Consider the following 12,215-nt stretch of genomic DNA (forward strand, 5'->3'; position numbering starts at 1 on the left):
ATTGCAAACTCCCCCTGGCGCTGGCAGCTTCCCACAGTCCCTCCAGACCACTGCCCCTCACTTCCTCATCCCTCACCCAGAACCACTGACCAATAGGATGGGAGGGCTGTTAGAGACCACTGGCCTAAGCCCCTCAGATGGGGAGACTAAGACCACAGGGAGTCAGGCACAAGGTTGGGCAGAGAACCAGGCTGCCTGGGTCCCCGCCCAGGTCTCTTTCTACTGTCAAGCACGGCCTGCTCTGTACCCTAGATCTTAGAGCCTCCGACCCAGCCAAAAATCCAGCCGACCTCCTCCAAGCACCAGAAAGTCACAGTGGAGGCTACCCACAAATCTCTGCTCCATCCTGCATGTGGGAAACTACTTCCGCTACACACTTTTCTTTTGTTTAGAGTTGGGATCGAATCCGTACCTGTGTCACATCGATGGGGACCACGGGAATGTTCTGGGGGTGCAAACTAGGAGGAAAGACAGGGAGACAGTTCCAGAGGGACAGGAGGCTGATTCAGGCTTCCAGGGGTTTACATTGCACAATCCTTCCAAGTTCCCAGCAGCCCCATGCCCCACCTTCTCGGTACCCCAACCCCCCCAAATCCTACACACCCAGCCCCCTCCAGGTTCCTACCCCTCCACCTCAAGCCCCATCCTCCTGGGCAGGAATGTGACTGGTCAGGTCTGAGTTGACCACATGAGTGGCTATAAGGCGACAGACCCCCCTTCCTCCCATCCCCCCCCTCCCCCCCCCCCCCGCCTTGGGGGGAGCTTACATACCAAGGTGGGGGGAAGAACTGCTTTAACCCTTTGCAGCCAGGCTTTCAGGGTGAAAAAGAAGGGTCCTCCTCTATTTCCAGCAGCCCCTCCCCTACAAGTGCTGCCAGCCTGGGCGGTGCAGGCAGAACCTACTTCACCCAGGAGGTGGAATGGGGGTATTTGCCCTGCTAGTCCCTGTTAAAGCAACTTATCCTTTGCTACCCCAAATGTTTAGTCTCATCTCCCATGACATTTAGAAAAACAGTCATGAACCGGAGCTGAGGGAAGAGAAGGAAAGGAGGTATCATGAACCCCAACCTCAGGAGCTCCTAGTCTGATGGGAGAAATACAACCTCGCCCTAGGGAGTCTGAGGGGGGAGACCAGGCCCAGAGGCTGGGACAAAGAGCTGAGAGCAGAGAAGAGCTGCGCAGAAGTGGGAGGAAGCCAGGGCAGGAGCAGAACAAGCCAGGTGGGGTCAGATCGGGCAGGCTTCCCGGAGGCCCCTCTGCCCACACCCCTCCCCCTAGGCTCTGGAATCTCGGGGGTCAGGGCTGAGGGACAACCCCGCCCCCTGCTCCCCTCGGGCTCAGGAATTCCACCAGCCAAGGGTGGGGGGGGCTGCTTCGGCCTGAGTCCAAGTTGGCTCCCACTGGACCGGGAACTACAGCTCCTCCTCGGCCCCCCACCCCCACCCAAGCCCCTGGGCTGGCCCCCGGCCCCCTCCCTCCCCCTCCCTGGCTGGCACGGTGTGTGCCAGGCGCTGGCAGAAAACAAACCCGCCGGGGTGGGTTTGCAGGGAGCGGGGTAACCTTGACACAGTTGCGGCAGTCGCTAATGGCAGACACACACTCCGCCTGTTCTGGGGGGACTGTTGCCGTTGCTAGGAAACCGGCAGCCGCGTGAATGGAAATGGGTCAGTAAACCTGGGGAGAGATAGTGTGACACTCGAACCACTGCAGCTGCTCCAGCCCACACCGAAATCCCTCCTCTTCAATATTTATCACTCCCGCCTGGGCCCTCAGCTCCTGCCAGGCCCTGCACCAGCCTGGACCTCAGCATCCACCCTGAGTGCCCACCGCCCCTCCCCACGGCTCCACAGAGGAGGGGAAGAAAAGAGATGGTGGGGGCTGCTTATCCGCTCCTTGGGGGGGGCCCCCCCAGGAGGTATGGAACTGGCTCTGGAGGAGATTGAACAGGAAACAGAGTCTAATCCCCTGGCGGGGAAGGGGTTAAAAGGTCAATTCACGCCTGTTCCTGATTTAGGCACCGTGGTAAAATTACTGCAAGTGTGAGCGGGTTGTGACTGCCTGCTAGCCTACCTGCGGAGGGACTGATGAAGACAGACCTCTCTCCCTGTGTGTAAGAGATGGAAGAGGAAGAGGCACCTAAAGCATGGCCAGGATGCTCACACAGCCTGAAAACACTCCCCTAACAGCCTGGCAATGTCCCCAAGATGGCTCAAGGCTTCCTAGCAGCCAGAACCGACGCCCCTCATACAATCTGATAGCATCCCAAATAGACAAAAGCTGCCTAACTGCCTTATAATGCCATCCTGTACAGATACTCTCCGCAAACAGCCAGACTCTTGCTGTTCAGTAAACCTTGACAACACCCTGACACAGATACCCCCACATCAGAATGTGACAACTGCAATTCCGAACAGTGCGGTTCAGCACAGCACCTATAAACAAGCTGACAATCCTAGGCACAGGCAAAACTGTGTCAGACTGTTGAATATTCCAACACTTCCCCGTGAGGCTGGTGCCTCCCCAACAGCCTGCCCTAACCCAAAGCCTGGCTCTGTGGTTCATGTTTTTTTTTTCCCTCCCTCCCACTGTCAGCCTCCTTGTCTTGCACACACCAGTAAACTGGCCCTGTGACCACTCTTCTGGACACACCATCCCAAAAGTTAGCTGCCTCATGCACCGCGCCCCCCCATTCCCTGGAGGCTGCCTGGTCACTGACACACACATTCCCTTCCCCTAGAACAAGGAGTCTCACAGCTCCTCCCCCCCCACACCAGCTCTTGTTCTTAGGCACAGGCCTCTCTATTGACAGGGAATCAGTAGCACCACTTGGGTGATATGCCCCCCTCCATCCACCACAATCTCAGCCAGTATCCCTGGAGGGTGTGTCTTGGGGAGGGAGGCACTCCAGCTTTCTGGGGAGGGGGGTGGTGGAATATACCTCACCAGGAATCTCCCAGCTGACTCGGTTCTGTGTGCTCCTATCTCCTAGGATACATCAGTCAACACAGGCTCTGAGCCTGTCAGAGCTGGAAGGTGCCTTAGGGAGTCACTAATCCAGCCTCCTCCTCTAGGCAGGAGGAAACCGAGGCCCAGAGAGGGGAAGTGGCCTGCCCAAAGCCACACAGCCCTTCTTTTCTAGTCTCTGAGAGCCCTCTGTGATAATGGGTGTCGGGGGTGGAGGACACTCAGCCCAGAGATGGAACTGGATTAGCTGGGAGAGGGAGGGTCTGCAGTCCTGGAGAGCTTATGAGAACTGCCCTGAGGTATCTTCAGATACATGGGCCCCCGGCAGCCCTGGAATCTGGGGTCTGTATAGATTTGCTCGAATTTGTACTTTGCCAAAATGATCTGGTAGACATTCACCCCCAACCCACTTCCTATTCCAGAGCTCCAGAGAGCTCCCTCCCCAAACCAAAGGTGAAAGGGGGCTGCTCTGTTCCCTATGCCTAGCCTAGAATGTCTAGGGAATCCCCGCCTTTTTATTATTACTATTTTTGGCAGTGGCACAGGAGAGCTTAGTTCCCAGACCAGGATCGAACATGCGCCCCCTGCAGTGGAAGGGAACAGTCCGGACCACTGGACCACCAGGGAAGTCCCTGCCTTTTGTTATTTAAATAGATCTCTGCCAGGGAGCCTTTGGGATGCTGCGAAAGAGATTTTCTGCAAGGTAATTTTTATTTCAACTCCACTTTGCAGAAAAGCAAAATGAGGTTCACAGAGGTGGTGTAGTTTGCTCAAGTTCACAGAGACAACAAATGGAGCCTTGAGTTCCTTCCAGTACACAGGGAAGGCCCATCCAACAGGAAGCGGGGAGAACTGGGGGGAGGAGGGGGAGGAGGAGAGGGAAGGGTGGGAGTTGACACAGGCCCAGGCCCAACATCCTGGGCTGAGGGGTAGCCAACAAGCATTTGAATTTGAATCTGGGTATCTGGGTTCCACCCCCACCCACTCTAGCTGAGGTGGAGTGAAAGGTCAGCAAGAAGATGGGAGGGAGAGGAAAGCAGAATTCCATAAGCTTCTTAGCCAGCCTGGACCATACCCCAGGGAGCTGGGCCAGGGGCTGCCCCAACTTCTCAGGCCCAGAGCTCTCTGCCAGCCCCTGCCCCCGCCCCCATCCCAACAGCAGAAGTAGTGAGGAGACCCCGCCCCCTCCCTGGGCCTCAGTTTCTCCATCTGTACTAAGAGCTAGCCTGTGGTGGTTTTGTCACTAAGCTGTGTCCAACTCTTGCAATACCATGGACTGTAGCCCGCCAGACTCCTCCTTCCATGGGATTTTCCAGGCAAGAATCCTGGAGTGGGTTGCTATTTCCTTCTCCAGGGGATCTTCCCGACCCAGGGATTGAACCCGAGACTCCTGCACTGCAGGCAGATTCTTTACCAACTGAGCTACCAGAGAATTCTTAGGTTAAAAAAAAAGAAAGCCTAGCAGGAAGGATTTCTAAGGGCCCTTCCAGCTTCAACAATGTGGTGACCATCCTGATTCTCAGTCTCCAGAGCAAATGTGTAAGTCTCTCCCCCAGACTGGAGCTGAGAATAACCATAAATGTGTGTTCAGTGAATAAATGAACACTCAGTAGAACCAACCTCCTTCCATCTTTTCCAGCCCACCTGAGAGGCACCACTTACCCTGCAAAGTCAAATTTCTCAGGGCTTTTGGAGAAGAGATTCAAACACTTTTGAAGGCTCTGAATGGGGCTGGCTGTCTCATACACAGGTGCCCTTTATTTCCTGTCCTGACTGTATGCAGACACTATGGGAATTGCTTTAAGTATTGTGCAACTTTAAGCCCCACTACAAGGCCGCGGACTACCTTTTAATTCGTTATTGTTTTGTTTATCTTTGTTGTGGCCTACCTTCTACCATCCAGTATTTCAAATGAGCAAAGGGACTAAGGAGTGAAGGGGCTTGCTCAAGATGACTCAGCCATGGAGCGGCAGAGAAGGTATCAGAACTGTACCTTCGATCCCCTCGGCTTCTTTCACGCGGTGAGGGTTTGCTGGGTTGGCGCAGGAGGTGAAGTTGAACAGGGACCACTGGTAAGGGCGGGGGTGGGGTCCAACCCAGGATGGGGAGGCGCCTGCTGAGTTGCCAAAGGGTTCCTCGGTTTGCAGAGCACCAAATGGTACTGGAACTAGCGAAGTGGTGGGAAAGCATCCCTTCCCCTCCCCCACAAAGGGCAAGGTAGACCTCTTTCCCTCCCGCAAGCCAGCGAGCGTGCCAAGAGTGAGCCCTAAGAGGTCACTTACCTACTCCCCTGGATCTCAGAGCTCCTTGTAAAAGGAAGCCCTCCCAGGAGCCCTTTTCTGGACTCCCAGACCTGCAAGGTGCAGAGCGGGCCCCCCAAAGAAAGCTGCCGCCGCCGTCGAAAAAACCATCCAGGATTTTTCCGGCACATCCGACCCCCACCGGGTCCGCAGTTGCGAGGGATGGGGGTGGGGAGTGGGGGTTCTTGTGAGCTGGCTGCCTCACCTCCCTCCTAGAAGCCTTTGGGGGGCCATGAGCTTGAGCAGGAGGCTCTGGTCTGCAGGCCCAGCGGTTCTCGGGCCCGAACGGTCCGCGCCTTTTCCCGCCGCCGCCTCTCCGGCTACCTGGCAGGCCTGCGCGGCCCCCGAGCCTTGCCACCCCCGCCCCCCACCCCCGCCAGATGAGGCCGCAGAGCTACTGACTCCTGGAGGAGGTGACGGGCCGAGAGGGAAACCAGGCAGCTGGGGGAGGGGCGCCGCCTGCACCTGGTCCCTCTAGGCCGCCCCGGCCGGGAGGGGGCGGGACTGGACCCCCGCCAGACCCCCCGAAAAAGCGCGGCGGGGGACCCGAAGGCGGTGTGTGCTGCCCGCCTCGCCTGGCGCGCCGTGCAGGGGCGGGGCGGGAGATCTCTTACGCCCCCCCACCCCACCCCCGATTACCCTCGCCGCGGGGGCGCCCCCTAGGGTCGGGCTGCAAGGCGCCCCTTCCCGAGCCGCGCGCTCAGCCCGCTCCCCCGGCCGGCCGCGCTCTCCAGCTGCAGGAAATTCCAGAAGCTCTCCATCATCCCGGCGCAGCGCGCAGCCCGGGCTGCCAAGGCTCCCCGAAGGAGAGCCACATGCCGGCCGGCCGCGCGGCCCGCCCTCGGCTCCCCCCCAACCCCCGCCCCACGCCGCCTCCAACCCGGCCGGGCAGCCACGTCGGGCCGGGCGGGGGGCCCGGCCGGCCGCCCCTTCCCGCGCCCCGGGCCCAACGGAATGCGTGGCAGCCCCGGCCGGGGGCTATTTTCAGCGGGAAGGGGAGCGGCCCGGCCTCGGTGTTTTTTGGCTTTTTCCTGGCCCCCGGCCCGCCAGCCCGGGCCCTCGGCTGCCCGCGGAGTTGGGGGGGGAGGGGGGTCACGTGGCGGGGGAGGGCGGTGGAAAGGGAGGGCCGCCGCGATCCGGCTTGGGGCTCGGGCCCGGGCCCAGGCCCGGGAGGCGCCCGGCGGCGGTGCGGACCTGCGCTTCTCGGCCGAGGCCGAGCGGCGGGATTATTAATAGCGCGCCTGGCTCCGGCTGCGGCTCCAGGGCGCCCGCTACCTGCACGCCCCTCCTCCGGTGAACACGGGCGGCCAGGGCACTCCCTCCCCAGCGACGGACTCAGGCCTTACTGGATGGCGCGGCTACGCACCAGTGGCCAATCACCGGCCTCGATTTCCTCACCTGTAAATTGGGGATGAGCCTTACCTGGTTTTACAAGGGGAGTTACGGAAATAAAGGTTTTGCTCGCCGTATGCCTCTCCTTGGCCAAAACGACTTCTCTTTTGGGGGGCCTCAGTTTTCTCGTTCATAAAATGAGGGAATCCGAGAGGACTCTTAACGGAGGAAGAATCCCTTATATTTGAATAATGCATTTTCACTTACAACCCACTTGAGCTCATGGACTACCCAGGGGCAAGAACCAGCACCGGGCGCTTGCCCTGTATAATTTGCATTCAGTAAACTCATTTAATTAAAAAGTTCCCATAAAGGAGGTAATGTTCCTTTTTTGCTGATGAGGAAACTGAGGCTCAGGTAAGTTAAGTGACCCGCCAAAGGTCACACAGTGGCAGGGGCCAGAATCAGATAAGCTCTGGCTCCAGAGTCTGAGTAACCGCTGAACTAGAGTGCCCTGAGACAAGCAGGACAAACACTGTCTCCTTTTCTTCGGAGGGTAAACTGAGGCTCAAAGCGATCTGCCCCAAGTTGCCTTTGGCCAGTTAGTGGCAGAGCTGAGCATGTAACACAGATTTTCCAGCTCCTAGTCTAATGCCCTGTGCAGCACTCTGAAGCTGTTCAGCTCCTGCCCTGGGATGGCGAGTGTGGCCCTAGGATGGGATCTAGAAATGGGCACAGAACTGTATCCAGGGCCCTGAGGGATCATGCTCTGCTCCCAAGGGTCAGGCCCAGACTCCCGTGCCCCCAGGATTCACTAATCCACCAAATTCTAGACTTAGCCCAGCCTCCCCATGAGGGTGAGGACACGTGGGGGTGAGGAGAGATGACATGCAGGGGTAACAGCCTGGGAGAAAGCCTGGAGTTGCTTCCTGTCCCCCTCCACCACCCCTTAGCAAGGAAGCACAAAGGTTGGCAGGCCCCCTACTCCGCCCCGGAAACCTGGCAGTTTATTTCTGTCTCTGGGCCCCCTGTTTCCACAGAGTCAGTCCAGGAAGGCTGGCAGCAGCTGGCTTGGAGGGGTGGAGCTCCTGCTCCCTCAAGGGTCCAGCTGCTACCCTGCCCCACCCCCACCTGCCAGACCAGACCGGACTCCAGAGTCAGAGGTGACACTGGGAGGAGGGAGGGAAGAGCTGGAGGCCAGTTGGTCAGGACTCCAAGGGAGGGACGACACCACCACCACCACCACGTCCTCCCAATCCGGAGCCTAGATGCTCTCCCAGGATAAGCCAGTCTATACCCAGTTCAGGTCTGCTAAGAATATAACCTCCGGTGTGACCAGCTCTATTTACTCCAGAGCATTCTGGCTCATGACTCCTCTGGACCCTGGTCCCAAAGAAAAGCCTGCTTCCAAACTGCCCAACGCTGGATGAATATGCACCCAATGTGGTAGAAACTAACTACTGGGCTCTGGGAATGTGGTTAGTTGGAACTGGGATGTGCTGTAAGTATAAAATATACACTAGCTTTTGAAGTATAAATATGAAAAAAAGAATATAAAATAGCACAATGATTGTTACAATGGTTTTATGTTGAAATGATTGTATTTTCGATATATTGGGTTACATAAGCTATATGATTAACATTAATTCACTTCTTTCTTTTTACCTTATTTAACATGGCTACTAGAAAATTTAGATTCATATGTGGCCCCTATTACATTTCTATTGGACAGTACTGTCCTAGATCATATGGCGTTCTGGCTTTGGACCAAGACTTTGCTTGCTCTAGATCAATATCTGTGTGGCTTTGCTCATCCACTTCCCCATGTTCAGACCACAGCCTTGTGTGTGGGTCTAAATCTTACCACCCCACACCAGCCCTCCCCAGCTTTCTGTGAATCTGGCTCAGCCAGAGATTATGCTTTAGTTTGCTTGAAAGCACGGTCTAGTACATTTCTCGATCACCAGTTCCCAATATCTAGATCCAGCAAGAAGTGGCTCTAGATCACCCAGTCTTGTTTGCTTAGATTACTGTCTAGTCATATTTGAGATCTAGCCATCTACAGGAAGAATAAGGTTCTAGACCAGGGGTTGGCAACTATGGCCCAAGGGCCAAATCTAGCTTGCTGTTTGTTTTTATGATTCACGTTTGATTGGTTCAGAGCCATGCTCATTCATTTTATGTACTGTCATGAATGCTTTCAAGGTACAGTGGCAGAGTTGAGTAGTCATGACAGAGACCCAATGGTCTATAAAGCCTAAAACTTTTACTATTAAACTATTTACAGAAAGTTTCCAATCCCTATTCTAGATGACCAACAAGTCCCACCCACCATAAATCTAGATTCCAACCTGAAATGATGACCTAGTCTAATCCAGAAAACCTCCCCCTGGATGGTACTGCTGACCCGGATCTAAACCAGAACCTAACACACACCCATGCTGTCTGGGTTCCAGATTCCCCTCTGATCTCAGGAGATGGGCCTCAGTACTCTTTTCTGGGATGGAAAGGGTGTTCCCACTTCCGAACTTTCCTAGAGAGATCAAGGCCCATTGGCCCTTGTCAATGGCCTTGGGAAGAGGGAGGGAGGGTAGATTCCAGAGACAGCACTGGAGGCTGAGTCAAAGAGTCAGGGGTAAGCTCTTCCTGCCAAGGGGGCAGAACATGATCAAGCCAAGAAAACAGAAAAGCCCCTCCCCTTCCCAGCAGGCTCCAGAGCAGGTCATTTAGCTGGGGGTCATGTGGGACAGGTACCAACCCCCTGCAAGTTAGACAAGTCACCTCCAAATGGAATCTTTCCCTACAACCAGCTGTGCCCGTCATCTCAGGGCTCCATGGTTTTACTCTTGTGCTGCTTCTCCATGGCTTTCTTTGAAAATCCTCCCACATCTACTCTCCTCTTGCCATTTCTCCTTCCTCCATCCTAAAATCCTAGCCTTTAACCTAAGCAGCTAAGATCTCAAGTTCTAGAGCTGACACAGCCAGGCTTCGATTCCAGCTCTGACTTTGGGCAAGTCACTCCACCTCTCTAGGCCTAGGCCTCCTCAGCTTCCTCGTCTGATAACAGAATAAAACAATGGTACCTGCCTCATAGGGTTGTTGAGTAGACTTAACAGGATTATGATGCATATAGCACTTTGCCCAGCACCTGGCCCATAATAAGCATGTAATGCCAGGGACCTCCCTGACAGTCCAGTGGTTAGGATTTCATGCTTCCACTGCAGGGAGCACAGGTTTGATTCCTGGTTGGGGAACTAAGATCCCGCATGCTGTGGCATGCTCCACCCTCTCCCCTCCCCACCAAAAGCCTGTAATGCTGGCTGCTATTTTTTCTATTACTGATGATCTAGCTTGTCTCCATGAATGGTCTTTGACAAGTTTGTAAACCTCACGCAAATTTTAACCAAAATGTGTTTTAGTATTTTTTCTGAAGAGGTCCATCATCTTCTCAAAATGGATTCTTTGCCCACAGGGTTAAAAAAGGGGGCGGGGGGCGGGGCTTTAGTTCAATCCAAATGAGGAAACAGGTACAGAGGGAACAGGACTAGCCCTGGGTCCCTCAGAAAATGAGAGGCAAGGAGTGCCCTGCGGGATTCAGTGTTTTCACTGCTGAGGGTCTGGGTTTGATCCCTGGTAGGGAAACCAAGATCCCTCAAGCAGCATGCGGCGCATTCAAGAAAAAAAAAAGTAAATGCAAGGCAGACCCAAGGCTAGCACCTAGGAGTAGCGTCTCCCAGGCCCCACTCACTCTGTTCATCAGCCCAAGTGGTCTTTCTGATCTGACTTCCTCATCACTTCTTGCCCAGTCAGCTATGACAGTCCCCCAGAGGGTTCCTCACTTCCAAATGCCTCCCCTGAATCTGCTCCACCTAGTGCTAGATTCTTCTTCCTCCATCCCCATGACACCTGTGTCCCTGCTCCAACAACTTTTAAGAGCTCCCCACCGCTGATGACAACATCAAGGCCGAGGTCTCTACCCTGATATTCAAGAGCTGGACGGCCAGCTCTGGCTCTGCAACCTCCTCACTGTTCTCTCTCGTCTGGTCAGCCCTCCCCCCTCCCCCATATTCTCCACACCACCCCCACACTCACTCAGTTCTGGACAGCTTCTGCCCCTCTGTTCAATCATGCAGTGTCTCAGGGCCAGCCTGCTGCTGCCCCCGCTCTGCCCTCAGGGTTGCCCATGGGTCCGGCCACTTCGAACCCCCTCTGATCAGGCCACACCGAGGGATGCTGACCACAGCTCTGGCTCTGGAAGGAGGCCTCTGCCCCTCCTCTCCAGCTCAGCCCCACCCCGAGATGCTGACCCACCTTGGCCCCTGTCTATATCCACCCCCACCCCCCCACCCCCAATTAACCTCTCTCTCCTCTAGACTTTCAGGAACAACACTCTTCTTGTCACAGGGAGTGAGTCATCAGGAGTCAGGCGCTGCAGCCTGTCCTCAGAGTCATGATTCCAAGGTCAGATTCTTTTCTTTGAGCCTCAACATCCTCATCTATAAAATGGGAACTGCAATACCTACACCTCGAGTGATTCTAATGAAGGATAAATACCTCATAAACTGGAAGGCACTTTTTTCTGCTACAACCTGTTCTGCAAATAATGTTATAATATAGCCATACAATAATTCTACACAATAGCCTCCATTTATAAGTTTACTTAAAACTGCAACCACCCCGTAACCCTGGCAGGCCCCAAGTGCTTTCCATGTTTTATTTTCCTCCTTGGCACATATCACCATCCAGCAAACCATGTATTTCACCGGTTTTTGTGTCGTTTACCCTCTGAATGTAAGCTCTCTGAGGGCAGCGATTTTTATCGACTTTGTTTTCTGCTGTGTGCCCCAGAAAAGTGCTCGACACCAAGGGTGCACTTGGCGGTTGAGGAATAAGTGGATGAATCAAGCACTTTCTACATGCCCAGCACTGCACAAAGCGCGCCCCCACAGATGGTCTTGTCTTAGGAGAGAGGTACCTCATTTTGAGGAGGAGACATCAAGCGACTTGCTCTGACCACACGGTAGGAAGTAGCCCGACTAGAATGTCCAGGACCTGCTCTTGATCACTGTGCTCTACTTCCTGTCCAGATGGGAGGTTATTTCTATTTCTACGTTAGCTGGGCCTCTTGAATCTGTCACCCTCCCTATCTCCCTGGGGCTGTCACTGTCCCTGGGCCCCTGAGGCCTCCAGCCCTCCCAGTCCTCTTTCTGACCTCCCTCAGCCATCTCCTGCCACATCTCAGCCCCGTGCCATGCTGTGTGCTGACCTCAGGGCCTTTGCTGATGTTGTGCGCTCTGCCAGGAAGGCACTGGCTTCCCATCTCTTTCATCTCGGCTTGTTTCTCAAGACCCACCTCTTCTGAGAAGCCTGGCAGCTAATCTTCACTCACTCTCTTCCCTCAGTTGTTTACTGCTGGGAAAACCCACCAGAGAGACAGATGCTGACTTGTTCCATTCCTCACTATCTGCCCACGTCTGTCCCTTTCCTGGCCAGGTCTCTCCCTCCTTCCTCTCCTGGGTCACTGCCCCCATCCCATGCCATCTCTCAATCAGGTTTAAAGCTTTGTAAAACAAGGGCCTGGCTTTTGAGTCTCTCAAACCCCAGCTCCACCCCAACTAG

The 12,215-nt window shown here is 55.1% G+C and overlaps 1 protein-coding gene across 5 annotated transcripts in view; it reads right to left on the reverse strand.

Annotated features, from left to right (window-relative positions):
• The window catches only part of AHDC1 (AT-hook DNA binding motif containing 1), a 64,984-nt gene that overhangs the window by 32,050 nt on the left and 20,719 nt on the right, over positions 1 to 12,215 (reverse strand). The window contains exon 1 of one of the 5 annotated variants that reach the window (XM_043909410.1): positions 5,247 to 6,019. The exons of the other annotated variants lie outside the window; for them this stretch is intronic. The gene's annotated coding sequence lies outside the window, so the exon portion shown is untranslated. Of the gene's footprint in view, positions 1 to 5,246; positions 6,020 to 12,215 lie in introns of those variants that run through there. 5 annotated transcript variants of the gene reach the window in all.

This window comes from Cervus elaphus, chromosome 8 (genome assembly GCF_910594005.1).
Source record: "Cervus elaphus chromosome 8, mCerEla1.1, whole genome shotgun sequence".
Classification (NCBI taxonomy): domain Eukaryota; kingdom Metazoa; phylum Chordata; class Mammalia; order Artiodactyla; family Cervidae; genus Cervus; species Cervus elaphus.